This window comes from Zonotrichia albicollis, chromosome 11 (assembly GCF_047830755.1).
Source record: "Zonotrichia albicollis isolate bZonAlb1 chromosome 11, bZonAlb1.hap1, whole genome shotgun sequence".
NCBI lineage: Eukaryota > Metazoa > Chordata > Aves > Passeriformes > Passerellidae > Zonotrichia > Zonotrichia albicollis.
Genome location: NC_133829.1, coordinates 16248302 through 16269832, shown reverse-complemented (window position 1 = coordinate 16269832; position 21531 = coordinate 16248302). Strand labels below are relative to the sequence as shown.

At 42.0% G+C, this 21531-nt stretch overlaps 1 protein-coding gene across 10 annotated transcripts in view; it reads left to right on the top strand.

Annotated features, from left to right (window-relative positions):
• PEAK1 (pseudopodium enriched atypical kinase 1) overlaps nucleotides 1-21531 on the top strand; it is a 111567-nt gene that overhangs the window by 14445 nt on the left and 75591 nt on the right. The window contains exon 1 of one of the 10 annotated variants that reach the window (XM_074549530.1): nucleotides 1792-2695. The exons of 8 other annotated variants lie outside the window; for them this stretch is intronic. The gene's annotated coding sequence lies outside the window, so the exon portion shown is untranslated. Of the gene's footprint in view, nucleotides 1-1791; nucleotides 2696-10745; nucleotides 10995-21531 lie in introns of those variants that run through there. One more of the 10 variants, XM_026793956.2, reaches the window with a different exon arrangement.

Genomic DNA, 21531 nt, shown 5'->3' with positions numbered 1-21531 from the left:
ATAAATTGCACAGCTGTGGACACTATTTATACTTTCCTGTATAGAAAAGAGTCTGTGTCATGAAATAAGCATAGCTCAATGTTGTGAGTTATTTTTCATGGGTTCTTTTTCATCTGGGAGAGGGCTTGCCAGCTTTTGGGTTTGCATGTTTAAAAGTGTTACCATGTCCATATTCTAAAAAGATAAATTTTTAAGAAAATTTATTTAAGAAAACAGATACTGAAGAAAACAGAAAATAGGTAAAATGTTTAAAAATCTTAGTAAGGAATTCTAGAAACACTGCATAAAATTTCTGGGCTGAGCAGTTCCTAAATATGCAAAGGAAAACTAAATATGATTGAAAATAGCCTGGACTTGATAGCAGGCCAAGTGAACAGTAACTCATGCAACAAGTTAATTTACAGGTTAAGGATCTGAAACTTCTGCAAAGCACACATCCCTTTCTAAAGAAAGAAATGTCCAAGCCCACAGCTTTCGGTAAAAGAACAATTTAAAGCCAGTTCCAACTTATTAAAATCTGTAAGGAGAAATAATTATAACTTTAATAATTAGATCTCAACCAAAGAACACAGAGAGCAAGTTGTTTGTTCCTGGTAGATGTGTTAATGATGGGAATCTTTAGAAGTCAACTTTAAAGGACAAAAGGACAAACACAATTATAGGATGTGTAAAATGGAAATTAGGCACTGAGACAGAAACTGAATTGCTTCAAAGATAAGAGGCTGGGATAAATTAAGAACTAGTAGATACCATCTTCGAAATACTGGAATCTAATATCTTTGACAGTTACTTTGAAAAAAGTTTGCTGAAAGAAACCACAGGAAACTACAGACACCATATAGTTCTGGGTTCCTAGTTTTTATGTCATGCACGTGAACTGTGCTAATTTCAAGTTGTCCCCATATTTTATATCTGCAAGGTTCTGTAAAATTATTCTGCCACGTAAAATAGCTCTGAGTGCTTCTACATCCTCGGGAGATTCAGCTGCAGCACTGTAGTTTGTTCCCTTCTCTCCCTTAATGCTCCAAAATCCACAGGCTTGTTCTGTCTCAGATTGCTGTCTGTTATGGGGACCAGGGGAGAGGGTTAGTGGGTGAATTATGAAGTAATTTGATCAAGGGCTCAGGAGATAGGATCTTTCCTCTCTTTTCTTCCCTTGTAATGTCAACACTGTGGTTTTTAGAAAATAATAACTTGCACGTATGCTCTGAAATTCCAGCTTTGGCTCTGACTTGTCCTAAGCTGTTACTGCTTTGTTTGGGTCAATCTGATTTGACAGCTCTTGTCCCTCTAAGAAACTCATTTCCAAATTATGTACTACAAAAGTTTGATCAAAAGCTCAAGCTTGAACTAATAAGATGAATAACTTACTGACATCAAAGAGAAAATGGAATGGGGCAGAGCTGAGAGCCTGGAACACTGATGTGTTCCCAAAATATTTCTTGTGGAGTTCTGCTGACCATTGTGTGTGTCTCATTTTCACTATTCTTTCTGAAAATGAGGCTATGTACTTACCAAAAAAAAAAAAAAATTAATTTGTTAACAAAGATTTTTTCAGAGCATTTTGTACATTGATAATTTTATTTTTGATTCAGAAACTGATGGAGTCCTTAGGCCTGCCAGCTGTGTTCCTGCAGTTCTGCTCTTGGTGCAGACTGATCAATTCTTTCTAGGTCAAGTTGGAATCTGTGAGGGGACATTGTCCCTTACCTGTCAGTCGTCCCTCAGGTTACTGCTGCTGCTCCACAGTGCAGGACAGAGCTGCAACACCTCCTGCTTCATTTCAGTACCAAGTGAGGTCGATTTGTTTACTTAGAGATTGAAACATCTTAAATCTAAGTTGTTTTCCTTTGCACTGCAGTGAGCTTGCACAGGCATTCTCCATATCCTTGCTGAGAGACAGCAGCTTGATCAATCATTCCATCTGACAAGAGCAACTTTTTACTTCTTGACTGGTACCTTCAGCCCACTCACAGATGAGGGGGGTTTTTTTCCATTCTTCAGGTGTCTGGTTATGTGAGAAAAGATTGTGTGTGCCGTGGCAGAATGTGTCAGCCCCCTCCTTAGGGCAGCAGTTGTGAGGCTGAGGGAGCAGCAGCTGCCTGTGCCCCCCTGGGGGACAGAGCCTCTGCCCAGGGACCCCAGAAGGGACCTCTGGGCTGCTTCCCTGCAGTCCTTTGGACAGAACCACTTCAGTGTGATGCCTCCATTTGACTGACACTTGCAGGAGAGATTTCTCTGAAAAATATAGATGTGTTTATACATGTGTCTCTTTCTTTGCCTGTTTAGCTTTTTCCATTCTGTGCATTTTAATGCAGAGCTGCATGTTCAGGGAGATCAGGGCAGATTGCTGGCTGGCTCCACAGCCTGATGGGGCCCTGCTGTGGAAAACCTGCATCCCCTGGATCCTTCTGAAATTGCACAGTGCTAAGTGATTTGTGATTCCAGGCTGAAAAGCCTTACTGCTACTTTAGACTTGTGGAAAGGGAGACAAACTCATGTTTTTCTTACTGCTGCCATGTTGGAGAGCCAGTGTGTGAGCTGTGCTGCAAATGCAGCTTGTGACTTGAGAGCAGCAGCTCTTCAGGCTCAGTGTCCTTCAGACAGGGAGCTGTGGCAGGGCTCAGTGCAGGAGCAGTGCTTCTGCTTCCTGAGATGACAGAGGAGAGAAGATGCACCAATGCCACAGCACAAGGTAATTAATTTTCTTTACATGTCTTTTCTTACATAAATTGTCAGCATTAGTGTGGTGTCTGCACCAATACATCAACAGAATAATGCAGCTGTGCTTGTGAGGGTCTGTGTTATCACACTGCAGTCTGGGCAGCTCTGGCATGCAGAGCCTTTCATGATGAGCTCCTGTTTCTTGATTTACTTGCTCTGAAGCAGCAAGTGGGAATATTTGTTCAGACTTGGAGGCTTTTATTGAATGTACAGAAAGTTGCTCACTTTGTGAAAAGACTCAGCCTTCACTGAGTGAGGGAATTTAATACAACTTGGCACTTGCTAGCAAAGGAAGGGATATCACCTCAAACTGCACTGGTTTCCCAATCTTAAGGAAGCTGGGTGTGATGTAGCAGCAGTTAAATGCAGACTGCAGCCCTTCAAATGCAGCCATAAGCTGGGCAGTCAGACTTCTGCATTCTGAAGGCTCTTCATCAAAGGTTTTACAGATCATTTGGCTTGTAAGAACACCTGATCAATCTCTCTTGAGGACAAAATAACTTGGACGTGTTTGGGAGAAAATAAGTTCTTCATAAAAATATTGTTATAACCTTTTATTAAATTAGGGAAAATAGAAGTATAGTTCTAAAGAGGGTTTTTAAATGGGAACTTTGAAAGGAATTTAAATTAAGAAAGGATATCACTAGTTGCATAAAAGTGTCATTAAACATTTATGATACTGCAAAATCATACTTTCCGTGTTGCCTACATAAAGCCAAGCATTCTTTTTGTGTTCTGAGATTTGGGGTCAGGAGTAAATGAATGACTCTCATGTGTGTCCAAGCTCTCAAGCTCTGCTTTACCCTCTTCCTGTTGTGCAATCTGTTTTCCCAGGAGTCTGTCAGTGACAGTGGAGTAATGCATGATTGCCTGGGCCTGGGTTAGCCAGGGCTCTCAGGGTATTTCATGCCTCCCTTCTGGAAGGTGCCTGTAGTGTGATCACATGCAGCCCATCAGTATTTCTTGCCATCTCTGATATCCAAGGTAAAAGGCAGTACAAGACTCATTTTGAAGAACGCATCATGAGGAAAAAACCATATTTTTCTCTAGAATCATTGTGTAGGCGTTTAATACCATCTCAGCTTCATGATGTTCGTAGGGAAAAATGTTATAGCTGCAGATCTGAAGGAATGGGATCTATACTTGGATTATTACACTAATATTTGCCATTAGGCTGCCAGACTGGCTAAATGTAGCTCAGGAGCCAAGCCCTTCAGCTTGGCTTGATTATCCCTCTGTGGTGGGTTTCACCTGGGAATGAAAGCCCTGCTGAAGTCCAACCAGCCTTTTTACCTGTGCCTGGAAGTAATAAATTATGTTAGGAGTTGGATTAAGAAGAGCTTCAGTGCGTTACAGTCTGAAGAATCCATAAAAGTCAATTTGCAAGATGGCAGTAAAACTTCCTTACTGCCTTCATGCTGAGCTCCTGCAAGCAGATGCGAAATCAGAGGGGGAGGATTGTGTTTAGGGCATGTGACTGTTGCCATGAGATTCTTGGTTGCCATCAGAAAGGTAATTTTGCTAAATGGCTGTGATCAGCAACCAATTGAGACATAGAAAAGTGCTGCATTAAAATAGCATTCCATCAGTTGCTGTGCACATCTCATCTTCTATCCCAAAGAGCTGTTCAGCTACCCAGAGCTCCCAAGCAAGAAAGCAGGGCCTTTCAAGGTTAGAGCTTGTCATGCTTGGGTAATGCAATTCAGAAGAGGCTAAACACAACAAATCAAAATCTGTGAAGTGATGCGTGGCTTCACGCTGCTGTAATTTTGAACAAGTATGTACAGATTTCCATTCTTCCATTCCAGAGGGCCCCTGAAGTATGTCAAGTATTTATAGCTTTGGATGTCTCACTTGTACATGGAGAGTTAATGACTCACACCTTTCCCAAACAATTGAAGTGCTTCCTGAGTAGCAGAGAAAACATTCCCTCCTCTGCTCCAGTACTGATTCACATTCTGATTCACATTTGTTTGTTGTGTGGCAAACACCATTTGGCATGTTTACTCCTAGGTCTTAATTAACCAGCAGCAGTACTTTGCTCTTTATAGGTCTTATTTCCTTTTCCTCTCCCAACTGTAGCACGAAACAGCACCTAAATTAATCCCAAAATAATGCCTTAGTTCTTCCTCCTATCTTTCCTCCTCTCCCCAGCTGCCTCTGCTTGTTCCCCTGCCACCAGCACCTGTGGGCCCTCCACTGAACTTGAGTCAAATTGTTAAAGCAGCAGGGAGTTACTGCAGTGGGGAAAAGAGAGTTTTAGCACTAGGTTTGCAATTCAGATGGGCTCAGTGATGAGGCTCACAAACATCAGGAGCAGCACACAGGAGGGAGGACACTGGCACCAGGAACATGGTAAGGGAGAGGAACCTGTGCAAAATCTCTATTTAACACAATGAAATTATTGAAATTCTTCATTCTGCTTAACCATGACTTTTGTCAAAGATTTGTTGCTTTTTGTCCCTGAAAGATCTTATCCTGAGGCATGTGAGAAGGAAACAGAGCATGCTGTGGGCCAGCAGAGAAGGGAATGGCTCTGGGATCCTCCCCATGTAATCCCTAGTGGTTGCCCCAGCCCTCAGACCAGTGTTTTGGCCACTTTGAAGGGCTGCTTGCACCTCCTGTCCCATCCCTTGGTTAGCATTCTGTACCTGTGTCCAGAAATGGATCCCAGAAAAAATGGGCATGAGTCAAGTGCTTGTTTGGCTGAGTTGCTGTTTACCCAGATGAGTTCAACCTGTGGCCCTGCAGAAGGATGTCAGCATCACCAGGAATGAGTTATGCCAGATTTTATCTTTTTTTTACAGCCCCTTGGCCATATTGCATTCCATCTGCTTATCCCAGATCTGTTGCTCTGTCATTTGTGCAGAGAGCAGGTTCAGAGGGCTGTGCTGGAAAGCAGGCCATGGAAACCTTGTGGGCTCAGCACCTGGAGAGGGGAGGTGCCTGTGGAGCAGCACATCTGCAGAACAGCAGCAGCAAGATTTGGGAGAGCTGGGTGGGGAGGTGACAACTTTCACATTCGAGTTTGTCACAAAAGAAAGTAAATATTCATTACCATACTCTCACATTGTGTACATTTCTGATGCTTTTATTCAAAAATTTGGAAGTGTAGCCAGTAACTGTTTGTTGAAAAATGCAATGAAACATTTGTGGGCTAAACATAGCCTATAGGATGTGGTTAAAATAAAGATATTTGTAGGACTTGGGCTTTGTGACACAGCATGCTTTGAATTTTAGGTCCTGTGGACTGTTGTGAAGGCTGTCTGTGCTCTGCAGAGGAATCTGTAGCAGATCAGATCTCTCCAAGATGGTCCTCTCTGCATGGGCTGTTACTCAACCACCCTTCCTTCTCTTCATTCCTCTGCCCTTCATGCTTCTGCCTGGTTTTCCTCCTCCCTCGTACATGCTTGATGGCATTTATGTTTCCCTCAATGTATCTCTGCTACTTAAATGTACCAGTGGTACTTGTTCTCCCACTCCCAACAAGACAGATTTCTTTCCCTTTTGATAATTTTTGCTGTTGACCAATTACCTGGCTGTGTGATTTCTTTTTCATTAATTGCACAAGTTAAGTATTTTAACAGGTAATCAGTACTACAGAGAGTTTAGCAAAGCAATTTAGCAAAAACACTGGTAGGAAACCAGCAATCGTCCTCTGCCCAAATAAACTAATATTTAAACCCAAAGTTTCCCCTCCACATCCCACACAAATGTCTGTCTTCACACACAAATAAAAATATTTGGAATGTTACGAGATTCCTGTGGGTTCTTTAAATGAAGTGACCTTCTCTTGCTATCCCAGGTTTTAAAAAAATAATCATTGGCAACCCAAAATGCTTTCCCTGAGCTATTCTCTGAGTAGACCACACAGATTGCAGTTTGTGTGTCGTGAGGACAGGGCAGGGTTGTGCTGTAATGGGGTTTATTATGGAAATCTGGACTCGGGGCATCCATGGACCAGACAGATTAAGAGAATCACAACTGGAAGCTTTCTTTCTGTCATCCTTCTCTGCAGCATTTGAAAAAGAAATTGAGCTAATAGCCCTCATAGCTCGAAGCTGTGCCTTCAGGGAGCCATTATGTTCACTCCTCTTTGCACAGAGGATAAATTTATTTTATAATCAAGTGTTGTTAATGCACAGAAGAACATCTGCTTTTTAATGCTGGAAAATGAGCAGAATTTGTCTTCTGAGTATATTGCAAGTGGTGCTGCAGTTCTGGAAAAATAATTTTTGTTCAAGTTTTGGGAGTTTAAAATAATTCAAAATTTTAGGAGCTTCATGGAATTAGGAATACAACAGAAAATGTGTTTATTTTTAGAAACTTAGAAAGCTGCTTCTTGGGGGACTTCTGACTTGTTCTCCCCTACTGTCTTCAAAAACAAGTGAAATGTGTCTTGAAATCCCTGTCTTGAAAACCACTCTTTGTGCCAGGCTGCGTTGTCCATCAGATGAGTCTGATTATCTTTGTAGCCTTGGTAATGGTCCATTGTAACAAGTGAGGCTGTAACTTGCTGCAGTATCTGGTTGATCTTGTTGGGCTTGCATGTTAATGAAAAGCAGAATAAAAAGGCTGTCTGCTTTTCCACCAGGTTCTCATAGAAGGAGTTTTGTTTCCAGAACATTTTGGCAGGATTTTTTAGTGATTTCATTCTGATGTGTCAAATACATTCACGTATTAACAAATAAATTTGGCTAGGATTGCAAGTATTTGTTTATATAATGTATTGCAGCAGTTGTATTTTGGTAACTTGCTACTCTTTTTCTTCCTTTCCTTGGTTTTTAGACATAAATAGAAATGGGTTGTCCTTTATCCATATATTGAGAAATTCAGTTTGCACCTGCCTCCAGGTGCTAAATTGTCCTTTTCCAGCAAGTTCAGCTTGGCTAATCTGGGGGATGGATGTCGTGAGTTTCTTACTCTGATAACTCAGTCCAAACTCAGAGCCACATAAAAAACACCAGCCTGGAACCCCGAGTGTGGCAGTGACTGCATCCTGCTTGTGAGAGGCTCGGGGAAAAGGGAACAAGAACTCTCCCCAAAAGGAGAAACTTTCTTTAGGGACCAGCTGCTGATTTTTGGATTTTGTTCAGAGAACTAATCGAATTGGATCTTCAAAACTGAAAGCCAACTATTAATGTGGATTTAAGAGACAAGCTGTTGCCAATCTGAGAAAATTACTTCCATTTTTCTATTCAGGGTGGAAAAAAAAGCAAAACAAAGCTGAAGTGACCAGTTTAAAACAGTGTGAGCATTTTTCTCCTGTGATTTTACTCTGTGTGGGTAGGAGGGAGGAATTAATGAGGTAATTCTGTCAGAACTTTTTGATTAGGTGATCTGCCAATTAACCAATTCTTTTTCTGCAGATTGATTATATTCTAAATAAGCTGTGGTGATTGAAAACACACCCCAACTTCTGGTGAAACCTTGGAATAATTCTTGCAAGAAATGTATCCTTGCACCAAACTGCCTAATGAACTTGATGGTGTTTGATAGCCACATGCCAAATGTAGATAAATATTTTATAGTTATGGATCAGTTATCCAATCCATTTAGAGTAATGGATCTGGGCTCTGCTCAGCTGCAGCTTTTATGCTGCTGATTGTTCTTTTGGGACTTAGAAGAACCAAAAGCACTTGAGGTCAGTGGAAAATTTTCAGTGTCAGGGTGGAAAGATTAGATTGATGGTGGAAATACAAGTCTGTTCATGTTTGGAAAAGGTGGATGAACAGTTTTTAAGTGAGAAGTGTCATTTTTATGACCAAAACAATGCACAGAAGTGCATTAATTGTCTTGAGCTACTTTACACTATTTTTTCCTTTTTTCTCCGAGGAGTTGAAATACATTTTGTTGAACCTGTTAACTTTGGATTGTTTTGTGTGGTGGTATCACCTTGTGTAAGCACAACACTGGAAAAAAAAGCTGTGAAATATCTAATTTCCGTGAAAAAATGTTTTTTACTCCTCTCAGTTTGGGGCAGAAAACAAATTCTTGGAAAACTGGGATTTATGGAGGTTTTTTAACCATCTCTAAGTACAGGAGAGAGCTGAGGCTCCAATCCACTTTCCCTGTGATTCCTCATTTCCTGTCCTGGTTTGTTCCATCACCACCACCCCTTGTAACACCCAGTGCATCCCCCAGGCCTTTTTGTCAGCTCTGCCAAGGACAGAATTTGAACTGTCGGGCCTTCCTCGGCAGACTTTGTTTACTACATGGTACTTTTCCCCCCTTTTCCCTCCTGAATTTTGCAGATTTTAAGACACAGTAGTTCTAACACTCCTTTTATTTGCCTGGCAGTTGTTAAGGGAGGGCACATAGCAATAAAACTTCATTTTCTTAGAATACCAATATGGACATGCAATTTATAGAAAATTAGTCCAGTGGAATAAGTATTAGAGTTTATTGAGAATGTTATTATATCATGCCCAACTCAAGTTTTTACCTAAGAAATGCCACAGTTCTGGAAGAGCATTTCTAAATGTGTTTCCATGAAATAACTTTAAAAAAAATTGCAATGACATGGTAGGAAATTAGAGTTGCCTCTTGTAAATAATCTTGACCTGAAGTAATATGAAAAGCACGAAGCTGAAGTTTTCTTGTGTGTGGGATTAGTTTCCAGCCAGATTAGGGAGCACATCTATCAAGCTGATTACACAACCCTCAAGCACTTTCAGCGGCTCCAGCTGCCAGAGGAGTGCAGGGATAGGCCCTTGGACCAAAAGTGCAGATTTTTATCATCTTACACAGATTGTAAATCCCTACCTTAAGAAATGGTTTGTTAACATGCAGATGGGCTCAGGATGGCTCAGCTGCTTCCTTGCACTTGAAAGAGAAAAACAAAGCTCCAGAAGCTTTGCTTTAAATGGAGTTGTGTGGGGAGTAATCGATCATTCTGTGAGTAAACTTCTTACTGATTAAATTTGGATGGTTTGGAGCAGAATGCCCTGTAAACAGATCTTGTTCCTTACCAAAGTAAAAGGGTTCTTCATAAAGTCTGCTACACTGCTGTGTTCCTACTGCATCAGTTTTGCCAGATTTTAGCTTCAGATCCAAAGTTCCAGACAGATGTCTAGACTTGTAAGATACTGGAATTAGAGGTGTCAGTGTCACACAGTGAGCTGAAATGTGCTGGATTCAATTGTGATTTTGTTTTCAAGCTTCCTTTTTTTTTTTTAATTTTTAACCTAAAATAATTATACCTTAAGATCTAGTCTGTCGTTCCAGATTCTTCACTTGCATTTCAGCTGATTTTTCAGGTTCATTTGGGAGGATGTATCCTCCAGGGCACGGGGAGGGAGGTGACAAGATGCTGGTGATAGTGGCACCACTCCAAGAGCTGTGAGTCTCTTTCCTGGTTGGTAAATGTTCAGTTTTTTGAAAGTGCACTGGTTTCTGTTCCTCTTTCCTGAGGAAAGCACTGCTTAGGCTGGACTGGCACAGAGTTCTTTTGGCTCAGCTCTTTTCACTGCTTGGCATTTCATCGTGCCAAGGCATGCTCCAGGCTCAGCATTCAGCTGCTGCACTGAACAACTGAGCTGATAAAGGTGCTGAGCACTTGCTCCATCAGGCAGGGGCAGGGCTGTGTGCTGATTGCTGAGTGGCTGATAAAAAAATGTTTAAATGGAGAGATTAAGTGCCTTTGTTTCTCGGTGCCTTACTTCTTGTTCCCTGTGTAATGAACTTGTCTCATTTCCATGTGTGAAACGCTGTCTTGTCCTGTTGGATGTCAGTCTGTTTTTCACTCGGGATTACTGCAAAGACATTTTTTAAATGTTTAGCTTACAACAGGTAATTGATCTTTCCTTAGTAATACTGTTGGTATTCTCCAGGCCCCTTGAGAAAAGGTGTATGATGAGTCTTGAGTGGATGATACAACAGTGATAATGAATAGTTTGCTTTTATGGACCTAATTGAGAAATAAATTTTGCTCTCTGACATCCAGTAGACTTTACCCCGTAGTTAGTTGCACTTCAAGATGTTTTATTTTTTCCTTGCTTGAGATAGACTTTTGGTGAAAAGTGTCCTGTGGACCATGTCCATGCACAATCTGCATTGCCATCAGCTGCCATCCTCCTCATCCAGCAAGTCACACTTGAGGGAGCTCATTTGAGATAATAACTAATGCAGAGAGTCTCCAGCCCGTGCTCAGCTTGGAGCTGGAACACAGTAATTACACACATTTTTAGCCTCTAGCGAGCATTTGCACTAGGAGAGGAACAGATCAGAGCTGAGGGAGCAGGCAAATCGAAACTGAGCATCCTTCTTAGGTAAAGTACTTGTAAATTTTTCATCTTGCAGGAATGAGCATTTAGGTGAATGTTTGAGCATTGATGGTTTGGACACTTGGGAGAGGAGTGTGGCTCAGGGCTGTGCAGGAAGGTGGGACTGCCGTGTGCTTTTCCTTCCCCCAAAAATACCAGTCCAGAATTTCCCTGGGAGCCTGTGCAAATTCCATTTCCACAGAGAAATAAGTGACTGCTGTGTGGAGGGATGGGGATTTCAACAAAGCATTAGTAGCTTATTAAAAATCTCCTCTGCAGAGGGGAGAAATGTTGTGTTTCAGTAAGGTTTTTAGGTTGTTGCCTGCTGCAGTACTTCTTGTTCTTACCCTGAAAGTCCAAAGAAAATGATGCTGAGTTGTGACAGTGTAGCCCAGTTTTTTAAGGATGCCCTGCTTAAGGGAATATTCATAGGGCTTAATAATGTATTATTCAGCTTTAAGATTTATTTGTGGAGATTTGAATTCAGGAAATGGCATTGTTATGCAAGAACTGGAGCAGCTAAAAGGAAAGGAGATTAATATGCTCAGATTTGGAAGGGGAAGCTGGGGCTGGAGGATTATGTTAGCTCAGGCACTGATTTTCATATTTAACTATGAAACTTTCTCCTAAACTTATTTTTCTTCAGAGCTGAATTGGGATTCAGGATCAAAAATATGTTACTGATGCATAGAAGCTGAAGATATTTCTAATCTTTGTGCAGAACTTTTCCCACTGATTCAGGAGATCTGGGCATGCTTCACTGTAGGCATTTCTTTCCAGGGACTCATTAAAATGAATGCACAAGCAGCATCAGATCGTTTTTATTCAACTGTGTTATTAACAAAATGGAAAGTTGAAGTGATAAAGGCATGAAACTGTAACTATCCCTTGGGAGCAGCTCAACAATTGTGCTTCAGAATGTTTCCTATTTGAATTCAGTGCTTACTTCAACAGAGGAGAGAGGCAGCAGTAGAGGGATGAGCTTGTGTGTCTACAGATCGACAGACTGGCATTTGCAAAGGAGTTTACATTGTGTTATGCTGAAAATAGAGAGTTTAACATTATAATTTTTTATCAAGTTGGTGTCTATTTTATATATTTCATTTTGTTGCTGTGTATATTAACTGCAAGTCATAAAAAATAGAAAATTTCAAAGTTCTGTAAGGTTTCATGTCATAAATTCTGTCACAAGATACCGTTCAAAATTCCAGTATAAAAAATTTGGTATCTCACATATCGCTTTCTCTTACTTCTGAGAAAAGCACAGCCTTGCAGCTTTGATGTTATGTTAGTTTTTCATGGGAAGAGAAAATCTCTTTGAACAGAGGAATGAGCTATAAAGGAGTAAGATTAGAGAAAATTAATCTATAGCAATGAAGTAACTTAAGATCCTAAGGGAATGCATACCTTGTACTGTTAAGGAAAAATAAATTAAATCTCTGCAGTTTTGAAAAGGAAAATAAAGATTGTCAATAACTTAATGAAGTATCTAATAAAAAGTTAGTATTGAAAGCTGCTAACTTTACTGAAGGGCAGTTGAAAGAGTAATTTGTCCATGTAATCTTTCTCCCCTGTCTGTAGGAAGACTTGGGGCTCTTGAGGCATAACTTATGTCCTGTGTTCTGTGTGCACCTTGTAAGGTAACGTGTCCATGCTGTAACTTTCAGGACAATAAATGTGCATTGGGAGCCTGATTTCCCACTGCAGCTGGACTGAGAGGGGATTCTGGGCAGCTCCTGGGGGGCTGGAAGTCCCTTGGCCTTTGTAATTTATCCAGCATCATTTCAGCAGCCTCCAAACACCCACACTGTCACATTTGTGTGTGGTCTGCAGGCAAAATGTTCTGTTATGAATGAGAAAGTTGTTCTGAAACTTTTAGTGCCTGAGGAGAGGAGTGAGTGTGAAAAATCAGGTTCTCAAGCGCAGAAATCCCTGCTGAGCAGTGTGCAGGCTGGGCAGAGGCAAGGTGAGAGCTCTGGTGCATAATTACACCCATTCTAAAAGAAGTGTATGTGGTGTGTGCATTTCTTCAAAAGTACCTGGTGTTTATGGCCCACCACTGTGTTAGGAAATGCCTCACATGACTGTGTGGCCTTGCAATTTTAAATTCAAAACTTTGTAATGGGATGTGGAAATAAAATTTACTGAGGACTGAGACTTTGAGGCAGAAACCTCAAAACTTTGGGAGATACTGATTTAGAAAATTGTAGATAACATCTGCCTGTACAAATATGAATATTTAAAGTGTTAACATAGATAATCTCTCACTTGCAGGTAGGAAATCCTTTAAAGATCTGTGACAAAAAACAAATGGAAAAAGGCAGCAAGTCTTAGTATCCTAATTTTTTTTTTTTTTTTAAGGCATTTCTGGGCTAAACCTTTGGTAATTGTCATTCCAGAGAAAGCAACAATAATTTTCACTTGGTTCAAACTTCACTGCCATTAAAGAATAGTTCTTGGTTTTCTTCTGTTCCTCCTTTAGAAGTGTTTGTTGCTTTTGGCAGGTGAGGACACAAGAAAGCTCAGGATGGTTTGGTTATTTTGGAGGAGCTGGAGCTGTTTGAGAAGATAGGAATTTCTGCTTAGAATGGAAAACTGACCCTAATGGTCTCTTTGGAGACAGAATGGTCTTTCAAAAATTCTTTTACTTCTGGATATTAGAAAAGCACTTTTCTGTGGAAAAAAGGTATGTTGGGACTGAAATATGGCACCACTGAACATGTGTCCAGATAAATTACACCAGTTACTGGTTTTAATTTTGATTAAAAGTAACCTGTTCACAACAGCAGTGCTGTTCTGGCAGTACTTGCTTTTCTTGCAGTATTTATACCTCATCCACTGTTCACCCTCACTGTGTGCTCATCCCATGGGGTGTGGCAGGGTGAGTGCTGCCAGTGAGCAGTCAGGAATTCTGTCAGGGGACTGCCCCCATCACCCTGCAGGTCATCCAGAGCTGGAGCTTTTCCTTGGAAAACAGGATAATGTTTGTTTAGCCACAACTCTGTGGGGTCAGGGAGTGCTATTTATAGGCTGAGACATTGTTGTGTTGGCCTGACAAGTTGATACATACAGATTTTTATTCTGAAGTATTTGTTTTTATATATCATGAACTTGATGTAACCTCATGAAAGCCAGAAGGAAAAACTGTATTTGTTAATATGCCATCTTTTTATTTTCCTTCCACGAACATATGCTGCTAATATTTAATCTTCAGCATGTCCCAGATCGTGCACTGAAATAATAATTTTGCCCTATCTGATCATCTTCTGTCCAAGATGGGTTTTTTTTACTAACCTTGAATTAGTTGTTCTGAGTTTAATTAGATTTAAGCATTAAGGATACACTCTAATTGTGAAAGAAAGTTGGAAACGATATCACGTTTTCCTTTATCTTCGTGTCCTGTTTGAAAAGAATATGCAATATGAAACCTCAGTAAAAACTCTCTTTACAGGAAGATAACCATTATTCTTTTGATAATTTCTATCAGCACTCTTTATGGAATATATAGTTACCTTGTTATTCCTTGTTTCTATTAATTCAGGATTCTTCTGCTCTATTTTAAGTGCTGTTTTTTCTCCTTGTAGCCCCAAAATGTCATCAAGCAGTTGAACAGTCCGTGTGCCATGGCCCACCTTGGAAAAGCCTCCAGGGGTGGGAAGGCAGAGCTTGGGAAAGAACAAGAGTCACACACACTTGGCTTTGGCAAGGGCTGTGCTTCAGTGCCTGCCATAGAAGCTGCTGGGAGTAAAGGGGCTTTGGTGAAAAGGAAATTGTAATTAGGGAAATAGCATGTTCCTTAATTGCTGCCATTTCAGAATGATCGACAGTAAAATGGGGCTTTTGTCCTGTCTTTGGAAGGAGAGGGATAGGATGGGCTCTAAGAAGCACATCTGGGTTTTAAGTGCTTTTAGCCTCTATCATGTGGCAGTTCTGCATGCTGATTTTGTAGCTGGGAGGGAGAGTTCACTGGGCATGTGGAGAGGGAAGGGAAGATGCAGCGGCTCATACAGAATGTCTGGGAAAAAAATCCCTGGAAAAAACCCACATGATCGCTGTAAATGGAGTGAGAAACAAGGTGGAGCACCTAAAGCTTCCCAGCTCCTGCTCCTACACCTGCTTAGCAGAGCCAGGGAAGAACACAGGGCCTCCTCCTTTCCCACAGAGGGTGACTGGGTGTTCCAGCCAGCTCCTCCAGCATTTAGATTATCTCCTGTAGGAAGACTTCAAAGCAGGCACAGGAATATGATAACTGAGTGTGGGATCTGATAGAAGGGGAGATGTGAGCGGAGAGCTTCCCTCTGGAGGCAAACCCTCGTGGCTGCTGGGTTTGTGCAGAGGGAAAAGCAGTTTTCTAGCAGTAAGGTGTGTGTTTGTAGCAGGAGACACCACGAAAACCAAGCAATTTGTGTTAGGCTTGTTTCTGTTGGTTTTCAGACCAAACTGCATCATCATAATTCCTTCCCAGATACTCATACCAGTCCCTGTGTAAGGGGTGCTTGTGGAAATAGGGATGCCCTGCTTGGCCAGGTACAGAACTGTGTTTAGTCCCAGGACAAGACCCTGGGCTGTCTTTTCCCCCACTGCTGGTTCTGTGTTGTGCTGCCAAAGTGAGTATTTGATGTTGGATGTGAGTTCTGTCCCTGGGCACACCTGACATTTGTAGAGAGCTGGTATTTATTCTACGCAGAACCAGATTAGACTGGTTTTGTCTACTTAAAATAGCAAATTCAAAACATCTTTTAGCATTTGCCATATTGAATAATTTTTCGAGCCTTTTCAATCTCATTTTCAGCAGTGCAAGTTTCTTAAGGTTCCTGATGTTGTGTCTCTAATAATACAGGCTTTTAGAGATGGATGGTTCTTTGGCTGCCAGGGTATTCCACAGAAGAACATTTAGAGAGTATTTATTGACTGATACATCCTAATGGCCTCTGAAACACTCTATCTTGGTTTGCTCTGGAAATCTGAGTAGATGCCCCATTCTTTTTGTTTGTCTTATGGGATAAGGTTAATGAGCCTTGTAAATTATTAAGGGCTTTGCTCTCATCTTCCAGGCCTGATTTCTCTGGATGGGTGCTGTGTGCTAGAAGTGCTCATTAGCAGGCGGACTGATGGCTGCCTGGATGTATTATTGATGATTTAGTGGGAATTTCCCTGTCTGGAAGAGGGTGGTAGGCCAACAGAAATGCTTTGCATAGAAAGCTGATATTAAAATATCTGACACTTGGTACATTTGTTTCTGGAGGTGTGTTTGGCCTCATGCCATGGGTACCCAGCATGAACAGTTGTCCTGGGAGGCAGATGGAATCCTGTCTTGCAGTTCTCTCACTGTTCTTACAGACACAGGGTTTTTGTTATAACTTTAGTATAATCTATTGCTTTTCCTTGTAAAAGCAATACAATTTTATTTAGCGTGTCTTCATAAATATATTGCCATTTCTACTACTGTTTTACCACTCCAAAATGGGCTGTTAAAGCTAAAGCAATGAAGCAGAAAAGATTCCTAGAGTTGAGTGTGGCTACTGTGGTATCCTACCTATTATCAAAAGCAGCTTCCAAGTGTTACTGGCAGCCATCAGGGCATTATCCTGCCTGAACTCATAATCCTTGAAGTTTGAATCTGCTCTTAAAGATCTAGTGAGACAAAATTTCATTGCTAGGTATCCCATTAAGAGAATATATTACCAGGATATGTAGGATAACTTTTCTGCTAATGTACAGGTTTAAAATGTTTTAGGGACATAAATCAATACCTTAAAATGAAACCCAAAGCTCAGGATGCCCATTTCCTTTTAAGACATGGCTCGTTCAGGATGATTAATAACTCTTAGTGGTAGACCTCCACTTAGATTTGTCTAAATCTGGATTGCCACAACTTTATCTTGTGACGTGTCCTCCATCACTCCCACTCCCTGTGGCTCCTCGTGGTGGCACTGCCCTGGTTTCCAGCTGAGTCACATCTGGATCTGCTCTCTGTGGGGTCATGCAAGCATGGGAAGGAGCAGAGGCCAGTGACAAGGGCAGGGCAGTGCCAGCCCAGATTTAGATTGATTTCAAGGGTTGTAGATCCACACCCTTCTGAAGCATCACTTGTTTGGAATATATTATCTTCAAGTTTCCACGGAGCCTGGAAGTTTCTAGTTGAAATGGATTTTAGATTAAGCATAGAATTTGCAAAACAATAGGAGAGAGAAAAATGGTAGCATGAGTCATGAGCATGGGACCTTCCCCCACTGTCTGCTTAGAGCTGCTGAGATCCCCAGGATTAGCTCACACAAGAGCTGTAGTTTCCAGCAGCCAATCAGCCACTGTGGCCATTGTACTTTCAGTTTGCTGGAATGAAAGAACCAGATTAGTCATCAGAACTTAGGGTTAGCATAAAACTCAGTAGTTTATGGCCACTTTTTTGGACAACACAGTTTAGATGGTGTGCTAAATGGTGATATTTATTCAATGTTTATTGGTTTGATGTGTTGGCAAAGTGGCTGAAAGTGCCTAATGGATGTGGGGCATTGGGGTTGGTCTGTCTCTGTATTTATCATTGCACAGCTCAGCAGTCAAATGTGTTCTGCAAAGCTGCCAGATTGCCACGATGTCCAAATGTCTCATTGGAGTCCCGTTAATGCTGAACTTTAGATGAGACCATGAAGGATTTCTGCCTAGGTTTATTGCTAGATCATTTCCTAAGCCTAAGGAACTCCTACCTGTGGGCTGTGGGCCACAGCCTTTTTGAGAAGCAGGGAATTATGGAAATGTTTGGCTGCTGAGCCAATGGGCATTTGAGGACTCAGAAGGGTTTCCAGGCAGCTGGCTGTCCCCATCCCCTTCCCAGGGGACTGCAGGAAGTTGGGAAACCCTTCCCTTTGCATGCTGCTGGTGTGTAACAGCCTCGATGGGCCTTTGCTGCTCCTGGAGCCGCTGCCAGGATGGTGCTCAGCTCTGCCGGCACTCAGCCAGCACTTTGGCATCTCTCACAATGTTCTTGCAAACACCAAAGCATATTGTCTCCAAAAATACAAAATACTCAATTCTGCACCCATCCCTGTCTTCTTCCAAAGCTGCTTTTTATTGTAAATTAAGGCATTTTCTTGAACTCTGGTGTTTAACCAAGCTGATATTTCTTTGCATGATTTCTGGAATGATACTGTTCAGTGATGGCAGTATTGACAAAAGATATATTTCTTTCTGTACATTTGGGAGGATAATGTAGCCAAACTTGGAATTACAAAGCCTAGAAATGTTTTTGGGCATTGAGTAATAAATAATTTGTTTGGGCAACTTTGTATGGCCCTGTTCTGAAGACTGATATCAAATAGTATATTTGCATTGGCAGAGTGAAATGTGTTTAAATTTTCTATGGAACTTAGAATTTGTGTGACTTGTGGGATGATTAAAAGATGTCCTCTCAAGATTTAACCATTTAAATGCTGCTATTCTGAATCTGCTCCCTACTCTGCCGAATCCCTCCCTTATCTTTAGTTTAACATCACTCTTCCCCTCTCTTAATGTTTCTGTAGCTCATCTCAGGTGAGGAACAGGAAGCTAATTAAATGGGATTGTGTCTGTGGTGGCAGTGCAGCCCAGTCAAGCTTGACTTCTGGTTTTTCCTGGTCATTCCTTTCCTCTCTGCGCTGTCTCCTGAGCTGTGCCAGCACATGTTGGTGAACCCAGCCAGGGAAGTTATTCAGCTGGGGAAGGAGAATCCTGCCAAAAAGACCAACTGCCAGCATAAACCCATGTGGTCTTGGGTGGCTTGGCTGGCATGGGAACAAACAGCTGGGGGAGAAAAGGTAGGAGTTGTGTAAGTTTGTTCTCCTGCTGATAAAGTTATAATGGAGCCACAGCCTAAAAATAAAGGTTTTGCCTAAAAATAAGTGATCCTTAAATGGGGCACACATAACAAAAGAGACAACAACCACCACCAGGATCGCTTTTTTCAGATCTCTGTGCTGATTTAGCTCAGGTCAGGTCCTTACTAAGACGAATTAAATCAAAGCATACTCAGATGAGTAATGCTGATGAGGCTCAGGCACAGTACTTGATTGCTGGAGTTCCATGCAATGAGGTTTGTCTGGTGCAGCTTTTGCAGGTTGCAGCCTCTCTGAGGAGCACTGCAGGTGTTGGTCACTGGTGCCCTTTGTGCAGCCCCTGCAGACCAGGAGCAGCCCCCTGCCCCACACCAGCAGCTCCTGTGTCTGTGCACATTGCTCCACTGACTCAGCTTTGGGTCTGCCAGGTTAAATGAGGAAGACAAGGATTCCTTGTGGCTCAGGTGTTTCCTTTTGTTTTTCTCTAGGCTAGAGCCAGGCTGGCCGCTCTGCAGTTGGTGTGTGTGTACCATTGTGTGCCCTGTACAGCGAGCAGTGGGGACAGCACCCTCAGTGTCTCTGCAGGGACACAGCCCAGTGCAGCCCCTGCTGCTGGGGCAGCTCTGAGCGCTCTGCCCGTGCCCCTCCTCCCCAGCCGGGGTGGTGCTGCCACCTCAGGTCTCTGCAGGAGCTCAGGACAGAGCCTGGCAAGGGCACAGAGCTCCGGCTGTGAGGAGTGGGTGGGCACGGAAGAGGAAGCAGAGTGGCTTGGCTGGCAGCACAGGCAGGGAAAGGGCTGAATCCCGCCTTTCATCTGTCAGGACAGCCTGTGTGACTTCACTCAGTGCCACAGGTGGTGCAGATAAGGAGCACTGCCTGTGGCACCGGGGCTGTGTGTCACGCCTTCACTGCTCTGTGTGTGTCAGCTCTCAGCTCAGTGAAACCCAAGCCAAGCTGCAGCACTGCCACGAGCTTGTGCATAGCTCAGAATCCAAAAAGGAAAAATTGCTTTCCCTTTAGCTTGCAAACCCACAGCTAAGGGCACTTTGCTAAAAGGAGGAGAACCCTGATGCATGCACTGGGTGGTTTTGGTGTTTGGTGAATTGTGAACCTGTAGTTTAAGTGTAACTTCTGAAACTCACAAATAAGCATTTGCAATGAGCACTGAAGTACAGACACCTGATGCTTTGGTTAGGTGGCTTTGTCCCAGTGCTCCAAAGGTGTTTCTTTAGGGAAACATGTTGTGATAGCATTGGCCATCATGCTGCTCTCACCTGCCTGTCTTCCATCACACATACAAGAAAAAATAAGCTATGTTAAACTTCATTATTTTCAAGTCCCATCACAGCCAACAGTTTTCCATTGTCTTCTATTCTGTTGGCTTCCTACCAGAGGTTCTCAAGCTGCAGACTGCAAAAATACATTTCTCTACAGCTTCTTATTGAACAACTGCTTTTTGGCTGCAGAGTTTGAGTGTGTGTGGCAGCCTGTGAGAAGCAGCCTGTCTGCACAGGACCCTGTTAGATCACTTCAAATGCAGGCTTTAGGAAGCAATCCCATCCAGGTCATGCTCCCTCTCAGCCCTCTGGCATGGAGGTAAGTGCCAGCAAGTGTGAGGCTTACATTCACAGTGCTATCTGGTAGAGGAAAAAGCTTCAGTTCAGAATGCATATGCAGAATTTTAATTCTTCAGTATCTCCTTCCTCAAAGATCAGGGAATAATCAATTTGCTTCCCTTATATAAGGAAAATAATCTCAAAATTTCTTAAATTATAAAGGGAAGGAGGATTTACCTTAGTATACATTTCTAAATATTTTTACTTGTTATATAGCTATTTTCACACTAGTACATCCTTTCTGTCCATAGTAAATTTGTGTAATGCTCCAAATTCTGTGTGGAAAGAGGTCTGAGCCTAAAAAGGAAGAAAGGCAATGACTCTCTGAGCCACACTTGGGCTCCCAGGATGCTAATGCCTGTGTCAGAGGAGATAAAGTGAAGGGAGACTGCATGAAACCCATCAGAGCTGTTAAACTGTAGCAGTGCAAAGCTGCTGGTGTTTTAAATAATGGTTAAAATAAATTCCTGTCGGTTAGTGCTGGACTATTTGAAATTCCCCTAGGTTTAAATAAAAAGGGAGAAGGAATTTTAACCAGCTCATTTGATAGAAAAATGACCTGCAGATGGGGTTTGAGAGAATAATAGGCAGCAGATTACAGTGGGGAAATCATGGCAGAGCATCAGACTTTGATGGGTTTATGCAGAATGGGCAGTGGGGAGCTGGCAAGAATTCCCACTGCAAACCAGCACAGCACTCATTTTATTTCCATTGCCTGTAGCTCTTCATAGCAGCATCAAGTTTATGAAGTCATATATGCTGAAAAGTTTTAAAATATCAGAAGTGTTACGTGATTTGCAGATATCAGTGGGTTTTCTCCTGTTTCTATGCCTATTTTCAAGGACAGTCTTATGTGGAAAACCTCATGTTTCTTCCAATCTTGACCTGCTATGATCAAGGGCAAATACCCCTTCCCTGGTTCCCAATGTCCTGAAATGTGTTTAGTAAATACTGAATTTTATCAACACTTAAGATTATGTGCAGAAAATATAAACCTAGTTGGTTTTTTTTCTTCAAACCATCATAACTCTGCGAAATTAGAAGGATTTTACAAAGAAGGCAAAAATCTTACATCTGCCAAAATTCAATTCTAAAGTGAATTTCTAAGTGGGAAAGCTC